Source organism: Orcinus orca, chromosome 3 (assembly GCF_937001465.1).
Source record: "Orcinus orca chromosome 3, mOrcOrc1.1, whole genome shotgun sequence".
Classification (NCBI taxonomy): domain Eukaryota; kingdom Metazoa; phylum Chordata; class Mammalia; order Artiodactyla; family Delphinidae; genus Orcinus; species Orcinus orca.
Window position 1 is genome coordinate 21,693,613 of NC_064561.1, and position 21,357 is coordinate 21,714,969.

The window sequence follows — 21,357 nt, forward strand, 5'->3', positions numbered from 1 at the left end:
CGGCAGGTGGGATCTTCCCGGACTGGGGCACGAACCCGTGTCCCCTGCATCGGCAGGCAGACTCTCAACCACTGCGCCACAAGGGAAACCCACATGTTTATTTTCTATGCAAGTTTGTGTGCTCCTTTTTGAGTTTTGGTAGATAAGTGTTTTGTAACTTTGGAATACTTGGAGTTTTATATATATATATATATATATATATATAACTTATATATATATATATTTTTAACGTAGTAGTTAAAGCCGTGGAGAGTGTACTAGTCTACCTAGGTTCAAATTCTGGCTTTACCCTATGAATTTCCTGTGGCTTCCTCTGCTCACCTATTAAAATGGAGGATAATAAGACTGCTGTGGTGAGTTACTTACTAAGTGCTATTTAAGCATTTGCTATAATGATCCTGTATACTCGAAGGCAAGGAACTTGCCCCTTGATTGTCTCTGTATTCCTAGTGTTTAAGAATTCCTAGTGCTTTCCTAGTGCATTGTTTTAGGATAGAGATAGCTCAGTATAGTTCTTCTCACTATAAAGTACTGTTACGTTGAAAGTCTTTGCTTATGTACTAATAATCTATGACATATCTGCTGAGGACAAGGAAAGGAATAGTTTTAAAACTGCAATGGATAACAAAAGATTGTATGATGTAATTCCTTTGTTATGTAATTATAAAACTAACAAATGATCATGGTAGAAAATTTGAAAAACTCCTAGACAAAAGAGAGGTCAACAAAATGTGGAGTAACTTTCAGAGTGTAGAGTTGTCCATGAATATTAGTGCTTTCATTTTTTCTAGGACTTTAAGTCGACTCTGCTTCTTAAGAGTGTATTCCTGATATTTTATTTTAATGATGTTTTCATCATGGGGACACACACACACAGAAATCTGTTAAAAAAAAAAGAAAGAAAGACATGTAAATCACTGATGTTTCAGATAGCCACATGAAATAAAGTGAGAAAGGTCAACAAGCTGAAAGAATGTGGAGTAGCATCTCCTTAATTGCTTACATAACTCTGATAATTACCTCTTTGTGGATAAAGTAATTAATGGGGAATCTAATTCAAGAAAAATGTATGAACTTCAAGCCTTCTCAAAGCCAAGTATTTCTTTCCACAAAAGGTTACTTTCCACGGCCATTCTTCCTTACATGGAAAGAATATTGTATGGCAAAGGATCTTCCTGAAGGAGCGTGCTTCCCACACTGATTGTCATAAATGACTTCGGAATTACTGTTGCTGTATTACCAAAATCTTAAACTAGGATATTTTTGACAAATGCGGTCCTTAGTTAATTTTTAGAGCTACAAACTGTCAGATGGCTCTGAAATAACAATTGTCTGGCTATTCTTCAGGGTGATCACAATATGGTAATGACCTTGAGGTATCATTAAAAAGCAGGAAGGTGTGAGTCTTCCTTTGGTTCCAGAGTGAAATGCGAGTTGGAGTTGGGAGTTGGAAAAGAGGCCCACAACCAAGTGATAGAGAAGGAAATGTGAGGTCATTAGTGAAAAACCAGGTTGAAGTTAACGGGAAGAGGCATGAGGAAATGGTCAACTGTTACAGTATTACAAAGATCATCAAGGAGCATATCCATGAATGTGGTTTGTATTTCAATCTGCTGAAAAAGAGACAAATATCCTGGCCTGGCCTGCATGGAGATTATATTTTATTGATTCTGATAATAGATTATTGTTGAAAAGGGCCTCCTATAAATTATAACCATGCAAAGGCAGCAAGATAAATTTATTTTTCTTTATGTATGTGTTTCTCATTCCTACTCACTTCTCTCTTAGGGGAAGAGAAAATCACACACACAAAAAATGTCAAGTCTCAGCTATTCCTTTTCAAAATAATTGTTTTCCAAATTCCAGTGCAGGCAATAGGTTAACTGTTAAGATTTGTAAGGCTCAAAAAGCTAGATTTTTACAAAGTGTAGCCAAATTTTATTACATAAATAATAGCTTTGGAAAGAATATATGATGATGAAAATTTGGCAAAAGCTGGCTTTTCTTCCGTGAATGACTTCACTGTGTTGGGAGAAGAGGCAGAGAAGAAATCAAAGTAATTAAACATGGGGTGAGTTTTCCTGATAGGGGACTCTAGTGCTTTAAAATAGACTAGATAATCCTAGAGATAATCTGAGGGTAGAACAGACCAATGCCTCATTTCCAATCTGGTACCCTGGAAGAAAACAGTGTATTTTCTTTGAGGTCTTGAGAGGTTTTTCTTCAGTTTTGTTTTGGTTTTGGTTCATTTTGTAATCAACCTTATTAAGGTATCATTTACATACAATAAAATGCAGACATTTTTAGTCAACGGTTCAGTGACTTTTAATTAATGTATACATTTGTTTAACTACCACCCCCATAAAGATAGATAACAATCCTAAAACCCTAGAAAGTTTCCTCCTAGGCTTTTGCAAAAGTATCCCCATCTCCCACCCCAAGGCAACCACGGATCTGTTTTTTATCTTTAGAGATGACTTTTGCCCAGTTTAGAATTTCATGTAAGTTGAATAATACAGTAGGTGCCCTTCTGATCTGGCTTCACTTGCTCAGCATATGGTTTTTGAGATTCATTCATGTTGGGATGTTTTAAACCAGGACTTTGGCCTGGGTGGCTGATGTTGTCTGAAGGCACCTATTGGTACATCTGAGTCTCTGGCATTGTCACTGTCTGTTCTTGGCTCCGTATTTTCAACTTTACTAAAAAGCACAAGGTTGAAGTATGGAAGATCATTGTCAGTATAATGGAGGTGAAGTGGGTTCTGTTATATAATATTCTCAGCATAATTTGACCTGCTTGGAATCATTGTGTTGGTAATCAACAAGGATACTCTTCCTCCAAAAGCCTTGATATTATAAAACTTCTAAAGGATGCTGTCATAGGACTCTTTTAGTTTTCATTTTTTGGGAAACATTTCTGGAAAAATCAAATGCTCACAACCTGAAAGAAGCAATTATTCACCTGAAGGCTAACTCTGCTAAAGTTGAGTTGTCCGACCTTTACATGCTGATAGAAGCCAAACAGTCTTGCAAAACAATGCTCTCTTATTGGATATAAGCATATAGATTGTTTAAGATGGACGTGTATATGCATTAAAGTGAAGAAACAAAGAATCTTTGAGTTTCCCTTGCTGGTTTTTTTTATTTTTTCATTTAAGTTTCTATAGCGTATGCTAATAGTTCGGGGAAACCTCAATTTAGTTTTAGGTCCACTCTACATAAATGTTGAAGTACTCCATACCCACCTTTTTTCTACCTTCCTTCTTTTCTTCCATCTTTCCTTTCTAACGTCTTATAATCCATTATACTTAATCCTGCATTTGCTGAGGTGGCAATTAGTGTCGGAAAATTGAAAGCACTGTGAAATTTTGCTGTTCAGATTGCATGTTGACCAAATTCTATATTGAGAAAAGGTCTGAATTTACCCAGAGTAACCCTTTCTCAGCGTCTTTGAATAAAGGCCATAGAAAGTGGGCTATATATAATATCCTGACAGGTATGTAGAACTCGTAGCAATTGCCCTAAAGAGCTTACCTAGCATAGATGCATATGAATGCATTTAATGATTGTTTTATTGGCAGCAGTGCCAACATACACAGTCTGTTTTGTTTTATATCATTCTCATTACCTGCTGTTTACCACTGTATAATGGTAATGGTGTGGTATCTATGGCTTGTGAATTTCACGGCCAAATAATATGTAATTTATTGCATAATTCAGTGTAGACGATGGAGACTCCATAACTTTTCATGTGCTCTTTGCCCCTTTGGAATGTATTACACTGAGATCAGGCAAAGTAATAAATTTATTTCAAATGTGCGTGATAGCTAAACATCAATTAGGACTGATGGGCAATATTTCTTCTTCCAGCAAGATAACAGTTTTTAAAGACTAAGCCATTGAACATGGAGTTACTGAACATGGGACTCAGTTCACTGGGATCCTTCTTAGAAAAATAAAGGACAATTTGAATTGGAATTGTGTGGCTTATTCAAGTAGTAACTAATCAGCTACATCTTGGTGAACTTAATTTGTCACAATCGTTTGGTATTTTATTAACTCTCTTCCCCTTCTTCCCCCGACTCTCACGAGAACGGATCATGAGTATCTTAAAACATACTAAGTCGTCTTCCATCCCTGTTAATCTAACTACAGAAGCACACTTTCCTTATCGAATGCAACTTACTGTCTTTTAGAGTAGCTGTGGTTTTAATTCTCTACAAAATTAAAACCAGCAAAGAGAAACATTTTCAAGGAGCCACACATTGTAGAGCTTTAGAAAGAAAACTTTAGAATTAAGGGCAAATATATCGATTTATAGCTAAAGCACCTGAGGCCTAAAGTAGGCAGGTAACCATCAAGGTCAGGGAAGGGGTTGAAGATCAGGTTTCAAGCTGAGAAAGAGTCTACAGGGACTCAATCTGAGCAGGTCAAAAACTGAAAGGAGATCACGAATGTTCTGGGAAGGCTGGCATCTGGCCTCCAGTGTGGGATTCAGATGGGGAGTGGTTCCTGGGGGAACTGAGCTTCTGCAGTAGGCAGAGAAGTCCACCTCCCCTCCGGAAAGTGCCACTGACATCAGGGAGTTGAGGGGAAAGAGCAATGAATTCCAGTCCACCTGAGAAAGCAGGCCAGACTGATTAACTCTGAATTTAGGCTTATTTCAGATACTTCTTGAGAAAGAACTTGCACAAGAGCAAGTCCCACGCAGCCTCTTTTAAATCCATGCCCAGTATTTTCTGGTGGAGCTGCTTAAACCCTCCAAGTGACTCCAGTATTTTAATTTCACTCTGTATTTAATTCCGACAGTTCTATGATTGATTATTTAATGGGAAAATAAATAGGGTCACAAAAGAGTGTGAATGTATTTTACAGGATGAGGATGGGCGGAGTGGAGCAGTCTGAAATAGGACACCAATAAAAAGGGATCTTGGTAAAGAAGAACGTCTATTAGAAATGGAGAGGAATTCGCAAGGAAATTAGTGCCTGACACCACGCCCTTCTCTCTGCATGTTTAGAAGCTAGTTTCTAATTTTATTTTCATAGGAGATGTCCCTGTGATGAATTGTCCTTAATTCCATACTATTTATCACATGGACATATTGTGAAGTTTGTGTGAGAGAAAGCAAGTATTAGAATTTGTCTTGCAAGCAGCTATAAGCACTGCCTGTAACAGTCTAGGATAGAAGGGAAAGGAAAGGAAGGTGGAAACAAAGGAGAAAGACAGCTAATGATGCTGGAGTCTCTCGCTAGGATTTGTGGTACCTCGTTTTGAAACTAAGTACAGAAAGTCAGAACTTGACTGATTGTTTCTTGATCACGGTTTGTTTTCATTTTTGCTTTTTTCTTGCTCTCTCATCAGTTATTCCAGCCAGTGCCATGTCATTTTCAGTTTCAGTAAGCATGCTTGTCTTGTTTCCATTTGCATTATTCATGCAAACGTTGATTGAACTGATGACCCCGAGTTATCACGGAAACATTAGATGCACCAGTGGATACATTTCTTAATTTTAGAAAAAAATTCCCGAGTGAAGGTTAAAATAACTCCTCTTCAATTTGTCAGTTAAAAAAACTTCTCCTAACATACAATACCTCATTGCCTAACAATGCCAGATAAATGAAGAATTCCTATGTATTCATGAATGCAGGCTAGTCTGTATATGTTTTGGCAGGTATGACTATTACCGAGGGTAATGGCCTTGTTTGCTGGCCATGTCCTGTCTCCTAGAAAGTTGTACTTTCCGTTTTCTTTCAGTTGGTCCATTGGATATCAGAGGTGAATTTATAAAACTATACTTCCCTTTACACTTACTTTGTTTTGTTTTGTTTTGTTTTACTTGAAGTATAGTTGATTGACAATGTTGTGTTTCAGGTGTACCGCCAAGAGATTCAGATATACATATTTCTTTTTCAGATCTGTTTCCTCTATAGGTTATTACAAGATATTGAATACAGTTGCCTGTGCTATACAGCAGGACCTCGTAGTTTATCTACTTTATACATAGTATACACTTACTTTGTGTGATCCACGCTGGTCAGACCACATAATTATTTTCACTTCTGATATAATTTTTTCAGGTCCAACCTCAAATCTTTGATGAGAAGATATTTTAAAATAAGGTTAGCATGTGTGTGCTCTAAATCCAACAGTAGTTATTAGAGATATGATTTTGCACTAGGTATTCCTCTCTTTTTTTTCTTGGCCAACCAATTGAAAATTAGTTTTTATTTTCTGGTTGGTTTGCTAGATGTTTATGACTATAATAAACGTGTTAAATTTTCTCTCATATCTTAAAGCACAATCTGAATTAGCAATGGATATTGTGCTATACATAGGGGCTGTGATATAAATATAGTTTCTAACTTCAAAAACATATAGCCTAGAAGGGAACACAGACACATATGCAGCAATTATGGCAACTGCATCTGTTTACTAAGTGAAATAGTACTGAGATGGATAAAGTGCTAGCAAGCCTTGAACAGGCAAATCAGCTTCAAAAATAGATGTGCAGTTCTTTAAAAATCTTTTTAACATTTTTCCAGCTACATGTAGAATATAACTTAGCATAAAAACGGTATGGGTTTGAGGATATGGGGAGGGGGAGGGTTAAGCTGTGACAAAGTGAGAGAGTGGCATGGACAGATATACACTACCAAACATAAAATAGCTAGTGGGAAGCAGCCGCTTAGCACAGGGAGATCAGCTTGGTGCTTTGTGACCACCTGGATGGGTGGGATAGGGAGGGTGGGAGGGAGACAAAAGAGGGAGGGGTTATGGGGATGTATGTATATGTATAGCTGATTCACTTTGTTATATAGCAGAAACTAACAACATTGTAAAGCAATTATACTCCAATAAGGACATTTAAAATAAATAAATAAGTAAAAGAAGACTGACTCATGCAATTAAAAAAAAAAAAGAAATTCTTTTGTCCTGGATTCAAGAGACGGGATGAAGTAAAAGGATGAGGAAGAACAAGAAGAGGAAATGTGAGCCTGGAGAGGGTAGGAGGAAGAGCAGAAGGCAAATAAGTGTATGTGCTTCCCTTGCCATCCCTGACTTTTTTTTTCTTGCGCTTCAGGAAAACCCAAAAGCCAGAGAAGAGCACGGAGGTGGTCACCACTGCATGTGAACAAAAAGGTGGAGAGAAGAGAATGGTGGTAATCTGGGCAGGCAACTGGAGGATGACCTGAGTGCATCTCACCAGGGAAGAGTCCCGGTTCCATAGAACCCCTGAAGATGCCAGGCTCTTATGTTTAGATGGGGGGCCGAAGGCATCTGTGGGGTCACCACATACATCACTCCTGGAGGTGTTGTTCACATTGTGTTCTTTGTAAAGAGTGTCCCTGGTGAGGTTCAACATCTCCCTCTGCAGGACCCAGCCTTGCCCTCCCAACCCGCCGAGGTCAGCAGGCAACATCCCCAGTAAATCACCAGGTGTGGTGAGATATCTGAAGTGGCCTTGGTACCCCCCAGTTCAGGCGTCCTGGGGAAAGGGTGAGGAGGACAGAGGCACCGGGGCTTCTTCTCACGCAAGCAGACAGCTCACCTGGCCCAGCGCTGCTGCATCCCTGTGGGCACGCGGTAGCCCTGGCATCCGGTAGGGGACACTGCAGGATCCACACCTGGCTGGGATTTGCCCACCCCTTGGGGACCCCGCAGCCTCTGTGGAGCCCCACTGAAGGGCCTGGGTCACCTCATGGCACCATTTCTCTTTACCATAGATGTGTAAAAATTGAATACAACACACACACAAAATGAAGGCAATTCAAAGCAATGCTAATTTAGGATGAGTTAAAGGGCCAGGATTCCAAATTAATTATGACCTTAAAATTAGATAACAAATACATCTGGTTTTATTACCTGCTGAAAAGCAGTGTCTTCTACAAACTTTTCATGTTGGGATACAGCAAAGCTATAGAATTTATGATTCTATGACCACAGCATCAGGATATTTTTAAATTAAAAAGCACAGGCAAGTTTGGCTGGGGTGTTAAAGAAAGAAAAATGATTATTAGGGGAAAAGGGAACATTGCGGTTCTCTGCCCACTTCCACTGTGCTGGTCTCATGATGGGCCGTGTTGCGTGTGGGCTGGAGGGACAGGGTCACTACTCCCACCTGTGTCATCAGACCTCCCACTCACAGCGCCCAGGTGGGAGGGACCCACACTTTTCAACCTGGAACCCCAGAGCCTCCCCTTTCCTCTGCATCACTTTCACTGTTCAGTGGACCGGTCACTTGAATGCCGCCCGGCCAAATGCCCAGGTTAAATCGCCCCTGTAGGACAGGTCTCTCTGCTACCAGAACACACTTGGCAAAGAGCAGCAAACAGGCCCCAGTGCCCTGGGGATGTGAGCCCTGGGGATGTCAGGGCCCAAAGTCACTTGCAGGTTCTGAGTAGCCCCCTGGGTCCCACACACCGACCCCAGGAAGCCCACCACCCCACTGACTCCAGTACCTGCCTTTGTGTGGCAGGTTCTGGTCTGACACCTGTGAGGACTGTGACCTGGAGGCCTCAGCCTGAGACTCAGAGGGGATGGAGCTTGTGCAGCGTCTGGCAGCTTAAATGAGACACGAGGCCAAGGAAGGAGGGCCGCCTCTCTGCTCCCCCTCCGCTCCTGAGTCAGCTAGTGAGTGCCGGTTACTTCCTGTCGGAGCTGTACAGATTTAACATAAATTTTAGATATAGGTCTTATTTTTAACAGTGAAAGGCTGTTACATCAAGCAAAATTGATCTCCTCCTCGGTTTTTTTTTTAAACATTTCTATGTAAGACAACACACAAGTATAGAAAAGCACCCTCTGCAAAGGGAGGACTCAGTGAATTACAGTGGGCGCTCCACTCTGGGGAGCAGTAGTTTTTCCCTCTGTGAAAGCCCAGATGCTTCTGAGAAGCTCCTCTCAGCTTCCTTACTTTGGCCCGACCTCCACAGCGGAAATCCCAAAGGGACTGGATTCTCCCAGCCCTCCAGCACCCTCCACTACTTTCTGATTGTGCTGCCACACTCATTTTGAGTTATTTGTGTGTAAATCACTGCACTTGGAATATACATGGTGTAACTGATTTCATTCTTATAACCGAATAAGTTAGCATTTATTCTTCTCCCCTTCTACAGGGGGCAGCCAGGGTGCTGGGGACGTCCTGTATATTGAACTGGGTGTTGGTAACAGATGTGTTTATATTTACAAGAAACCATAAAGCTCTACGCTTACGATCTGTGCCCTGTACAATACACCAAGTAAACTTCAATTAGAAAGAGATGCCAAAAAAATTTCGCCACAAAACAAACTTCAGGGCCAGGTGGCTTCCTCTGATTTCTACCAAACATTTAAGACAGAAATGATACCCGTCTCCTACACACTCTTCCAGAGAACAGATACAGAGGGAACACACCCACACTGCTTTCATCGGACCAGGAGAATACTGATGTCGTACCCGCAGCAGATATTACAGGACAGGAGAAATTACAGGCTAAAGACTTCTGAATGTCGATGTCAAAATCCAAAAGCAAATATTAGCAGTCTAAATCTAGAGGTTTTCAGAAAGGAAGGAAACTAGGATTTCGTGGCGGTATTTCCAGTGGTTGATGTGGACAGGATCACTGGGTGTTTGGGTGCTGCCTGGGAACGTGGAGAGAAGGGACAATGCCATCGGGTTAGTGGAATGAACATTTGGTGACAGAGATTAGGAGGGCCTGGGTCATCCTCAGAGACAGTCCTGGGATGGGGTCTGTAGGCTGTGGCTATGGAGAGGTCCCTCTAGAAGGGCATGGGCCTCTCTCCTGTGCCACTGCAGGGTCTAGGGATGGATGAGGAGTTTGTAGGGGCTGGATTTTGATGAGGAAGGATGAGCAGAGAAGGTGCGCCCTCAGAGCCAGTGCAGCCACGGCCCTTCCCCAGCCAGGCCGTAGCCCAGGCTACTCCGACAGTTGCTCACATCAATAGTCAGGCGACAGTGGGGCACGCCAGCTTCACCCACTAAACCACCAAGCACAGCCCAGCAGGCCACTGTCCCCATTAATCAGCACTACCTGTGCATCCAGGGCTGGTTGTTGAAGACCAAGCTAATTTGTTAGAGACGTGCCATGTGGGCAACTGGCTTGGAGAGACCAGGGCTCTGAGCCACGTGGAGACAAGCCGACCACTGGTCAGACCACCAGGAGGCTCACCCAGTGTGTGAAGACGCTGAGGGAGGAGGGACGTAGATGGGACCCCCTGATCCTTCAAGGGACCTTCTTTCAGGGATATTTAAGAGCTGTGGGGTCAGGGATCAACATGTAAGGGAGGCAGCGGGTCAGGCATGGGCCCTCCTGTTGGCTCAGACCCCTCCTGTCCTTGGAGCAACCATGGGGCAGGCAGGAGGATTGGGGTCATGGAGGGAGGGGAGCCCTGGGCTCAGGGGTCCAGAGCACCATCTAGAGGATTCAGGGGTTCAGGGATTTCTGTCCCAGGGAACCAACTACATTCCTGTCCCACATCCATCTGTCATCAGCTTTGCGACTCCGGGAAAGTCACTTACAATCTCAACATTTTCGTGCCATGTACCATAAAATATGGTTCACAGCACCTGCCATGAGTTCCCCACGGGGCTGATGTGGGGATCACAGGAGATGATGACAGATATTCTTCACAAGCTCTAAAGCATCACACCCATAACCTTCCCCACTCCCCTGCCCTGTGGCATCCAGGTCCCCTCTCTGGAGGCAGCACTACCACATTTCTTGCTTATTCTTCCAGACATTTAATATTTGAACACTTAGGTAGCACTTATGAAGTAACCATCATTTTTCATCAGGGTCTACCTGATTTGCTGTATTAAGCTTCATCATGTAATACTAATAAGTGGGCCCTATTGACATTTCCATTATCACAGAACAAGGAACTGAGGACAGAGGGTCTGCATAACTTTCCCAGGTTCATGTGGCTTCTGGTATGATTTGAATCCAGACCATCAGGCACCAGCCCCCACTCTGTCGGTCACTGTGCTGTGCTCCCTTTCTGTATTATCTCACTAAATAAAGTCATGTCCCCGTGCAGTCAGCCTGCTGGCTATTTTAAGTGCACACCACATTGCAACACCCTCTTCTCAGCCCAGCTTCGATTCACTTGACTCCCCTGGACTCCCCTAGGAGGCTGGTGAACAAAGAGAAGAGATGTGTGACCTGGGAATGAATTGACACCTCTGCATGTCTTCTCCCAGCAACTTATCAATAGTTCTCTCAGTTTTTGTTGTGTTTTCCAGGATCATGACTCGGGTACCAAGAAGAAAAGGAAGATTATAAAGGAATCAAACACAGGATGCACAAGAATATCATCTGCGATCAAGATAATCTGCTGGCCATCCGCAGCGGTGGTTCAGGCACATCAGAATCAGCATCTGGCCAAACAACAGGGTAGGGACACAAATAGCACCCCCACTAACCACTCCATTGAAGGTACTGTGGAAATAATACCAGCAAGTAGATTCAGGAGCAATGGCTGTAGTTTGTACAGCAGAGCCTGGATCTGGCTGAGGGAGGATTGGGCAGGGAAGGTGCCCACTCAGAGCCCGTGCAGCCACTGCCTGCTCTTAGCCAGGCCTTAGTCCAAGCTGCTCAGATGATTGGTCAGTTTCTAGTCAGTGAGACCCTGGGGGCCTGTAAACTTCATCTGTTAAGCCACCAAAACAACAGCCCAGTAGACCCTGTTCCCAGCTAATGAATATTAACTGCTCATCATCCAGGTTTGATCAGTTGAAGATGATGCTAATTCTCTGTGCAACTGTCATGTGGGCAGTTGGTTTGGACTGTCCTGGGTTTTGAGTCAGTTAGGGAGTCAAGTAGACTACTGGTCATTCAGGGTGGTCACCTGACCACCAGGAAGTCTCACTGCAAATCAGCTGCTAGAATCAAGTGCTGAGGGGGAAGGGAGGGGAGATGCACACATATTTGGATACCCCGGTCCATCAGGGGGTCTGCATTTGGGGGAAAGACATTGTATTTGGGGTCAGGGATTGAAACGTAGAGCCAGGAGGTAGGTCCAGATTTGAGCCATTCTCTTGGGCCAGGCACCTCCTCCGAGTACCAGCTGTCTCCCTGCAGCATCCTTGGGGCAGGAGGATGTGGGAAAGGGAGTGAGGAGAGCTCTTGGTTTGTGTATCCAGGGCATGATCTCATGTCCATGTGTTCAGGAATCTCTATCCCTCCCCTGCCTCAGACCCATCACTCATCAGTGTTGTGACTCTGGGCAAGTTACTCAATCTGTCTAAATTTCAGTGCCCTGAACCATAAAATATGGGTCACAGCTCCTACTCTGCCCACCCCACAGTGCATCACAAGAAATAATATTCTTTCCATGAGCTCTAAAACGTCTTACTCATGTCATCAATGTGAAAAAGTAGGCTCTATCCTCCTGTTTGTAGCCTCCTAGGTGCCCTTTCTGGAGACGACCTACTTATTCTTCCAGGCATTTAATACTTGAACATTTATGTAGGTAGCACTTATGAAGTACCCATCGTTTTTCTTCAGGCTTTATATTTACTAATGTTTAGCCTCAGAACATAATACGAATAAGCAGGTCCTACTAATATTTCCATATCACTGGCCAGGGAACTGAGAAACAGAAGGGCTAAGTAACTAACCTTCCTGGGTACACGTGGCGTTCAAATAGTCTATCTATCTATCTATCTATCTATCTATATCTGGATATGTCACATTTTCTTTATCCATTCACCTGTTGGACACTTAGTTGTTTCCTAGTCTTGCTTTGCCTTATTTATTTTATTTTTTTACACACACTGCATGACATGCGGGCCTTAATTCCCTGACCAGGGATCAAACCCATGCCCCCTGCAGTGGAAGTGTGGAGTCTTAACCACTGGACCACCAGGGAAGTCCCCTGCTTTGCCTATTTTAGAATCAGATTATTTGTTTTTGTTTGTTTGTTTGTTTTTTGCTATGGAGTTGTTTGAATTCCTTATAGATTTTGGATATTAACCTCTTATCATACATGTGGTTTGCAAATATTTTTTCCCATTCCTAGTTTGCCTTTTCATTTTGTTGATTGTTTCTTTTGCTCTCCAGGAGCTTTTTAGTTTGATGTAGTCCCATTGGTTGCTTTTTGTTTTTGTTGCTTGTGGTTTTGTTGCCATACCCAAAAAATCATCACCAAGACCAATGTTAAGGAGTTTTCTCTTTATGTTCTCTTCTAGGAGTTTTACAGTTTCAGGTCTTACATTTAAGTCTTTAATCCATTTCAAGTTAATTTTTACAAATGGTGTAAGATAGGGGTCCACTTTCTTTGTTTTGCATGTGGGTATCCAGTTTTGCCAACACCATTTACTGAAGAGACTATCTTTTCCCTGTTGAGTATTCTTGGATCCCTGTCAATTAGTTGCCTGTATGTGTGTGGATTTATTTCTCGGCTCTTGATTCTGTTGCACTGGTGTATGTGTCTGTTTTCATGCCAGTACCATACTATTTTGATTACTCTAGCTTTGTAGTATAATTTGAAATCAGGAAAAGTGTTGCCTCCAGCTTTGTTCTTCTTTCTCAGGATTGCTGTGGCTTTTGAAGTCTATTGCATTTCCATACGAATTTTAGGATTGTTCTTTCTATTTGTGTAAAAAATGTCATTGGAATTTTGATAGGGATTGCACTGGATCTGTAGATTGCTTTAGGTTGTATGGACATATACTCTCTGAGTGAGATGTGCATGTAAATGATTTGCCTAAGACTTATTAAAGCAAAACAAAAAAAGTCAAAGAAACTGCTACATTAGAAAATACTAAACGTGTAGAGTATGGGCGGCTGGTGTGTGCTCGGGATGACCCAGCCCCCTCCAGGCCAGAGAGGTGGGTGGGAAGCAGCAATTACAACAGACAAGGATGACCCTCCCTGTTTACCCGTCCCTCTGGGCCCATTTTATTCCCGGCTGCATCGTTTAAACTCAAAACACACTTTTAATATAGGGCCCTTGTAGCCATCTTGTTGTGCTACTCTTCACAACCCATGAGCAGGGTCACAGGAAACTGTAAACAGGTCTGGCTTTCCATGTTACCACTCATACAAGCCAGTGCTTTTCTACACTTGATCTACAGATCACAGACACGTGAGGATTATGCAAAAGAACAAGAACAAAGCTTTATTATAAGTTTCACATCGAAACAGGGTCCACACGAGGCCCAGCCTGGGAGGAGGTGGACACTGATGGCCTCGCCCAGCCTGGGAAGAGGTGGACACTATTGGCTCAGGCCAACTTCCTCCTCTTAAACCCCAAGGTAATGAATCGCGACCTGGAGGAGAATGACTTGGTCGATGGCCCAGTGGTTTTTTGTCCAGCCAAGCCCTGGGCAGGTGATGAGGGGGCCCTAAGAGCAAGGCTGCACCTTGCTGTGCCCACTGCGGAGCTGAGGCTGATAGGAGTAGAGACCGGAACCGACACACCCCTAAAGTCAGCCTTGGCTGGGCATGGGCTGCGCCCTCCGCTGGAAGTAGGGGGGCCCTGCCTGGGTGCGCCCCCAGGGATGTGATGTAAGATGGGGGCAGTAGTGCCTCCAAACCTAGGCTGCTTCTTAGGGCTGGGTCCCATGGTCACCGTGGGGTGGCTCTGGTGATGCGGGCCCCAGGAGTTCAGGCCCATGCTGCCCCCATTGCTGTGTGTGGTGCTCGGGGGCCCCCTCTTTCTTGCCGTAACTCTGAGAGCTGCAAACATGCAGCTCAGATCTGCGGGGCCGCCCAAAGCTGGGGGGCTTGGAGCAGAGGCAAAGGCTGGAGCTTTCCGTTTCCTGGGGAAGAGCTGGAGAGAGCTGCCCAGGTCCCCGATGGCATAGGTCTCATCCCGCAGCGCACTGTTGATGCGCCGGAACGCTGCTTCCTTCTCCGAGTCTAGGTGTTCGGCGGTGACCCGGAAACCCGGCTCAGGGGCTGGGGGCAGCCTCAGAGGCTCCCCTCGCCTGTGCGGCAGCAGAGGAATCCTGCGTTTCCGGGGCCTGGGACTGTCAGATGTGCAGGAGCCCTTCCTCCAGGGCCCTTTCTGCCCTCTTGCTGCCTCTGCATTTTTGTCAGGCTGGCTTTTCCTCTGGTAAACCACCGGAGCTGCAGATGGCGATGGAGGGCCCTCCTCGCCCCCTGTCTTCGCAGACTTCTGGGGCAGCCCTTGCGGTATGGCGGGACCCCTCCTTCTTTCCACTGGCAGGAAACCTCGGGTGGAGCTATATGAGCTCGTGATGGTGTTTGTTTGGGGGCAGGAACTCATACAAGAGGTCTGCTGTTTCCTGGCGGATCTGTCCTCTGCCCACTTGGCGTGGAGGTCTCTCTGCAGAGGTCCAGGCCTGGGCACGAAGAAAGAGCCCCCCAGGGGCCTAACTGCAGATCGTGCGCCCCCGGTGTCATCGGGGCCGCTTCTCTGGTCTTCGTTCCTCCCTGTGACTGTGGGGACTTCCTCCTGCTCGGCCATCCCTTGCCCGCTCTCTCCCAGGGCCCTCAACACCGTCTTCTCTGTGCTGTAGTTGTAGTTCGGGACACAGCTGGGTGTCGTGGCCGGCACTGGCTGCCCCTGCGCCACACTGACAGTGACTGTGTCCACTGCGGACACTGAGCTGCGGGACGTCGTGGAGGTGCGAGCACCCATCTCTGCCTTCCTCCGATGGCCTCGCCTGAAGATGGAGATAAGGATCCCCATAAGGAGTGCAGCGTCTGCGGGATGGTAGAATGGGGTCTCAGAGACTCTGTGGCAAAGTGCAGATGCAGAGTCACTGGACACTTGTGGGCTGGCCTGCGAGTGGATAGCCGGCCATAGACAGCTGGGTGACCCGGGCCGGCCACGGGAAGTCGGTGGGCGCGGGGAGCGGGCTGGGGGCAGCCGAGCCCTCCTGGCAGGTGCTGGTCCCCCAGTGCCCGGTGTGAGGGTGAGGGGCAGGGCCTACCTAAGTAACTGCTCCTAGAGAACTTGGGTGAGGTCGGTCCTTGGATAGAGAGCTGGGCTCCGAACACTCTCCTTCAGCTGCCAACTCGGCCAAAAGCGGAGTGTGCTCTCTTTGGCCTGTTGCCTTTTTATACTCTGAAACCTGTGAGCGAACAATGGGCGTGCGTTGGCGGGGCGCAAAAGTTTAGGGAGGTGTGGCGCATGCGCAGAGTACACGTCAGGCCCTGGGGCGCACAGGTGAGGATGCGCGCCCCTGGACCGTCTAGCGCTTCTGAATCTCCCGGGGGTCTGAGGGCTGGAGGTGTTTGCCTTGAGGGTGATGAGCTTCTTGGCAGGACAGCTGGCCCTTCTCCCCTGGCCGTGCCCCAGTGCTGTCGGGGTAACTAACTGTACTGGACGGGATCCCCGCCCAGCAAAGTGGGGCAAGGTCGCTGGCTGTGCAGCTCCCACAAGAGGCGGCAGCTTTGGCAGCAGCGCCTCTGCGTCCTCCTGCCCTTTCCCCTGGCGGCACTGGAGGGGAGAGCCGCTAAGAACGAAAGTGCCCACACCATCCAGATCCTGCTGGGGTGACACCTGAAGTGGTGGCCAGGGCTGGCTGAGAGGGCCATACTTACCATATGACCCAAAAACCCACTCCTAGGCAATTAACCAAGAGAAAAACTTTTCACAAAACACATATGTGAATGTTTTAGCTATCTTGTCCACAATTCCTAAATATAGGACTATTGAGGTTATCCAATTTTCTTGAGTTTGTCATTTTTTAATTGTTCTTGGAATAACACTATGTATACATATTGTTTCACAGTCTAGAGTTAATATTTTACCAATTAAATAAAATTCAGCAGGCTTACATCCATATAGATTCTTTTACCTTCCACTCTTTGTTATAGCTGTCATACGTGTCACCTTTATATGACGTCAACGCCACCCTCTGAGACTGTGGTATCCTTTTTTCATACATATACAGGGAATTCCCTGGCGGTCCAGTGGTTAGGACTCAGCACTTTCACTGCTGGGGCCCCGGGTTCAGTCCCTGGTAGGGGAACTAAGATCCCGCAGGCCACGCAGCCGTGGCCAAAAAAAAAAAAAAAGTCATACATATACAAAATAATGTAAGAGGATAATTTTTCCAGATACTTGCCATTTTTGTTGCCCTTCCTTTGTTCCTGAAGTTGCAAGCTTACTTCTTTCTTGTGTCATTTCACTTCAGCCTGAAGAAGTTCCTTTCATGTAATATTGTTATAGCAAATTGTCTGGTGATGAATTCTCTTAGTTTTCTCTCATCTCCATCAGACTTCATTTTGGCTTTTGTTTGACTTTCAGTCTTTAAGGATATCCTTGCTTTAAGGATATCATATCCTGGTTGGTCTTTTCCTTTAATACTTTAAAGATGTTATTCCATTCTTTTCTGGTCTCTGTTTTCTGATGAGAAATCACAGTCCTTCAAGTTGACATTCTGTGATGTATAACAGGTCGGTTATACAAGATTATTCTTCACCTTGGCTTTTTTATCAGGTTGTGTGTCAGGGTGAGGCTTTCTGAGCTTAGGTCTGTGTCTTGAAATCAGTGACGTTTTCAACTATTCTTTTCCTCATATATTTTCTTCTGCACCTTTCCTTCAGACCCTCCAACGGCACAAAAGTTAGAACTTGCAATATTGTTTCACATGTCTCTGAGACTTAATTTTTGTTCAGTCATTTATCCCCCTTCAGTTGTCACCCCAGCAGGATCTGGTTGGCTTGGGCAGTTCTGGGTTTTTTTTTTTTTTTTTTTTTTTTTTGCACTTCTGTTCTTAGCGGCTCTCTCCTCCAATGTTACCAGGTGGGAGGGCAGGCGGACGCACAGGCGCTGATGCCAAATCTGCCACCTCGGGCGGCGGCTGCTGAGCCAGGTACCCTGCTCTCCAGCTTTCCTGCTCTGGTGGCCGGGGACCCATCCTGTACAGTTAGAGCCGGCCGGGAGAGAAGGGGCAGCTGCCCTGCCAAGAAGCTCATCACCCTCAAGGCAAACACGTCCAGCCCTCAGACCCCCGGGAGATTCAGAAGCGCTAGACGGTCCAGGGGCGCGCATCCTCACCTGTGCGCCCCAGGGCCTGACGTGTACTCTGCGCATGCGCCACCCCTCCCTAAACTTTTGCGCCCCGCCAACGCACGCCCATTGTTCGCTCACAGGTTTCAGAGCTGCATCCCAGCAACAGGCCAAAGAGAGCGCACTCCGCTTTTGGCCGAGTTGGCAGCTGAAGGAGAGTGCTCGGAGCCCAGCTCTCTAACCAAGGACCAACATCACCCAAGTTCTCTAGGGTCAGTTACTTAGGTAGGCCCTGCCCCTCACCCTCGCCCCGGGCACTGGGGCAGCACTGCCAGGAGGGTTCGGCTGCCCCCAGCCCGCTCCCCGCGCCCACCGACTTCCCGTGGCCGGCCCGGGTCACCCAGCTGTCTATGGCCGGCTATCCACTCGCAGGCCAGCCCACAAGTGTCCAGTGACTCTGCATCTACGCTTTGCCACAGAGTCTCTGAGACCCCATTCTACCATCCCGCAGACGCTGCACTCCTTATGGGGATCCTTATCTCCATCTTCAGGCGAGGCCATCGGAAGAAGGCAGAGATGGGTGCTCGCACCTCCACGACGTCCCGCAGCTCAGTGTCCGCAGTGGACACAGTCACTGTCAGTGTGGCGCAGGGGCAGCCAGTGCCGGCCACGACACCCAGCTGTGTCCCGAACTACAACTACAGCACAGAGAAGACGGTGTTGAGGGCCCTGGAGGAGAGCGGGCAAGGGATGGCCGAGCAGGAGGAAGTCCCCACAGTCACAGGGAGGAACGAAGACCAGAGAAGCGGCCCCGATGACACCGGGGGCGCACGATCTGCAGTTAGGCCCCTGGGGGGCTCTTTCTTCGTGCCCAGGCCTGGACCTCTGCAGAGAGACCTCCACGCCAAGCGGTCAGAAGACAGATCCACCAGGAAACTGCAGACCACTTGTATGAGTTCCTGCCCCCAAACAAACGCCATCACGAGCTCATATAGCTCCACCCGAGGTTTCCCGCCAGTGAAGAGAAGGAGGGGTCCCGCCATACCGCAAGGGCTGCCCCAGAAGTCTGCAAAGAAAGGGAGCAAGGAGGGCCCTCCATCGCCCTCTGCAGCTCCGGTGGTTTCCCAGAGGAAAAACCAGCCTGACAAAGATGCAGAGACAAGAGGGCAGAAACGGCCCTGGAGGAACGGCTCCCGCACATCTGACAGTCCCAGGCCCCGAAAACGCAGGATTCCTCTGCTGCCGCACCGGCAAGGGGAGCCTCTGAGGCTGCCCCCAGGCCCTGAGCTTGGTTTCCCTGTCGCCGCTGAAGACCTAGACTCCGAGAAGGAAGCAGCGTTCCGGCGCATCAACAGTGCGCTGCGGGGTGAGACCTAGGCCACTGGGGGCCTGGGCGCCATGCAGCCTTCCTGTCCCTTTCTGCTGCCTGCTGCAGGGGCTGCTTCTCCGCAGAAAATGTTTCATAGTTATTTCTATTTTAATATGATCATGGTACATTAAAATGTATTAGTGCTTCCCTGTGAACACTAAGGTCACTTGACTTGTAATTTTCTATATTGTTCTATATTTTTGTGACTAAAGGCATTACTTGGGGGAATTAAAAGAATATCTTGAAGCGATTTTGGCTTTTGATCTGCCACTAATTCCTATTTAACCTTAATTCAGGGGTCGGATTCTTTGACCCAAGGAAACAGACTAGTATAAAAAGAATGTGAGTGTCAGATGGTGGCAGTGATTAAGTATAGCAAGAGACGCCTTTGCAAAAGTTACTGTTGGTCCCAGAAGACTCTCACTTAGCTGTGTGACCCTGGGCAAGTCACTTCACCTAAATCTCTGAATTATAGGGCTGTGCTGATGATTTAAAAGTGACTGAGCACGGTGGACACTCGGAAATCCTGGGTTCTCAATAAAGCCACTGCCCTGCTCTTTGGTCCTTTGGAATTACTAGATTAGTAAAATTTATACTTGACAGTAATTTTAGCTTAAAGTTTATTTTGTCTATTTCATCTCAGCCTTTTGGCTAAGATCAAGTGTAGTATCTGTTCTTGTCAATTTAAATAGCAAGAGAAAAGAAAGGAAAATAACGGGCATGCCCCCACACTCTTCAGACAATAGGAGCCTCTTAACCTGTTCCTTTGTCCAGAGACACAGGCCATTTCTCAGTGAAGGCCTCTGCCATCACTGAGGTTGCAGGGGAGATGTGGTAACTGGGGAGAAAAAGACCAATGGGGATGACCCCCTCACTCCTCAACATCCAAGCCCCCCACTTTCTCACTTGTCTGGCTAGAAATAAAAGGTTGATCCCATGGTTTTAACTTTCAGCTGTTGCTGGACTTTGCGTGCCTTGCGTAAACTGGGAGACAGAGGCAGGAAAAAACCCCACCATAATCACCCTGTTATGGGCTGTTATTCAACTTTGGACTTCCAGGCCCCATCTGCCTGTTAGCGTTCACTTCTTAGAGTTTCAAGTGCATGCTGTTTGTCCTCTATCTTGCCCCATGTGGCTCTCAAGCCCTCGTAATATGACCACATTTCTCGTGCCACATGTAAACATTCTAACACTTTGCAGATACTGAATTAAAAATCTATTATTTACATTGACTTCACCATTTTCATTTTCCTGGTGTGTTCAGTAGAAAATTCAAAATTACATATGTGCCTGGCATTATGTATTTTTTGGTGAGCAGTGATCCAGAGGATGGAAATGTATGCCTCCTTCGACTTCTTAAACTTAACCCCACTCTGGGGCAATGTCCCAGCCAGGCAGAAACTGCAGTGTGTCTTGGAGAAGGTCTTTTGCATTGAGATAGTAGGATGCTCTTTTAGCTTCAAGAACTTGGATGTTGTTGAGTTTAACCTGGTATAAATTCAACTTAAAGTGTTTTAATTTTAGGATATTAAAGGTAATCCCCATGGTAAACACAAAGAAAATAGCTATAGAATAGTCCCAAAAGGAAGTGAGAAAGTAATTTAAATATTTTATTGTAAGAAATCAGCTAAACACACACAACGAAAGATAAGAATGCAGGAAATGAGGGGCAAAAAAGCTTTGGGCAGATGGAAAAGAAACAGCACAATAGCAGAAATAAGTCTTTTTTTTGTCAGCAGTTACTTTAAATATAAATGGATTAAACTCTCCAATCAAAATACAGAGATTGGCGGAATAGGTAAAAACATATGATCCAACTATATGCTGTCTACAAGAGACTTAATTGAGATCAAAAGACTCAAGCAGGTTGAAAGTTAAAGGATAGAAAAAGGAATTCCAACCTCAGTGAGAAAACTCAAATAGTAACCAAAAGAGAGCAGGAGTGTCTATACCAATATCAGACAAAATAGACTTTGAATTTAAAATGGATGAAAAAGTTAAATATAAGAGTTAAACTATACAAAGTTCTGAAGAAAAAAAGAGGTAAATCTTCATA

The 21,357-nt window shown here is 45.6% G+C and overlaps 1 protein-coding gene and 1 pseudogene across 1 annotated transcript in view; one reads left to right on the forward strand and one right to left on the reverse strand.

The window, feature by feature from the left end:
- Window positions 1-21,357, reverse strand: part of LOC125963851 (UDP-N-acetylglucosamine--peptide N-acetylglucosaminyltransferase 110 kDa subunit-like) — a 275,052-nt gene that overhangs the window by 35,818 nt on the left and 217,877 nt on the right. The gene's annotated exons all lie outside the window — the stretch shown is intronic.
- LOC125964136 (uncharacterized) lies at window positions 19,933-20,038 on the forward strand (annotated as a pseudogene).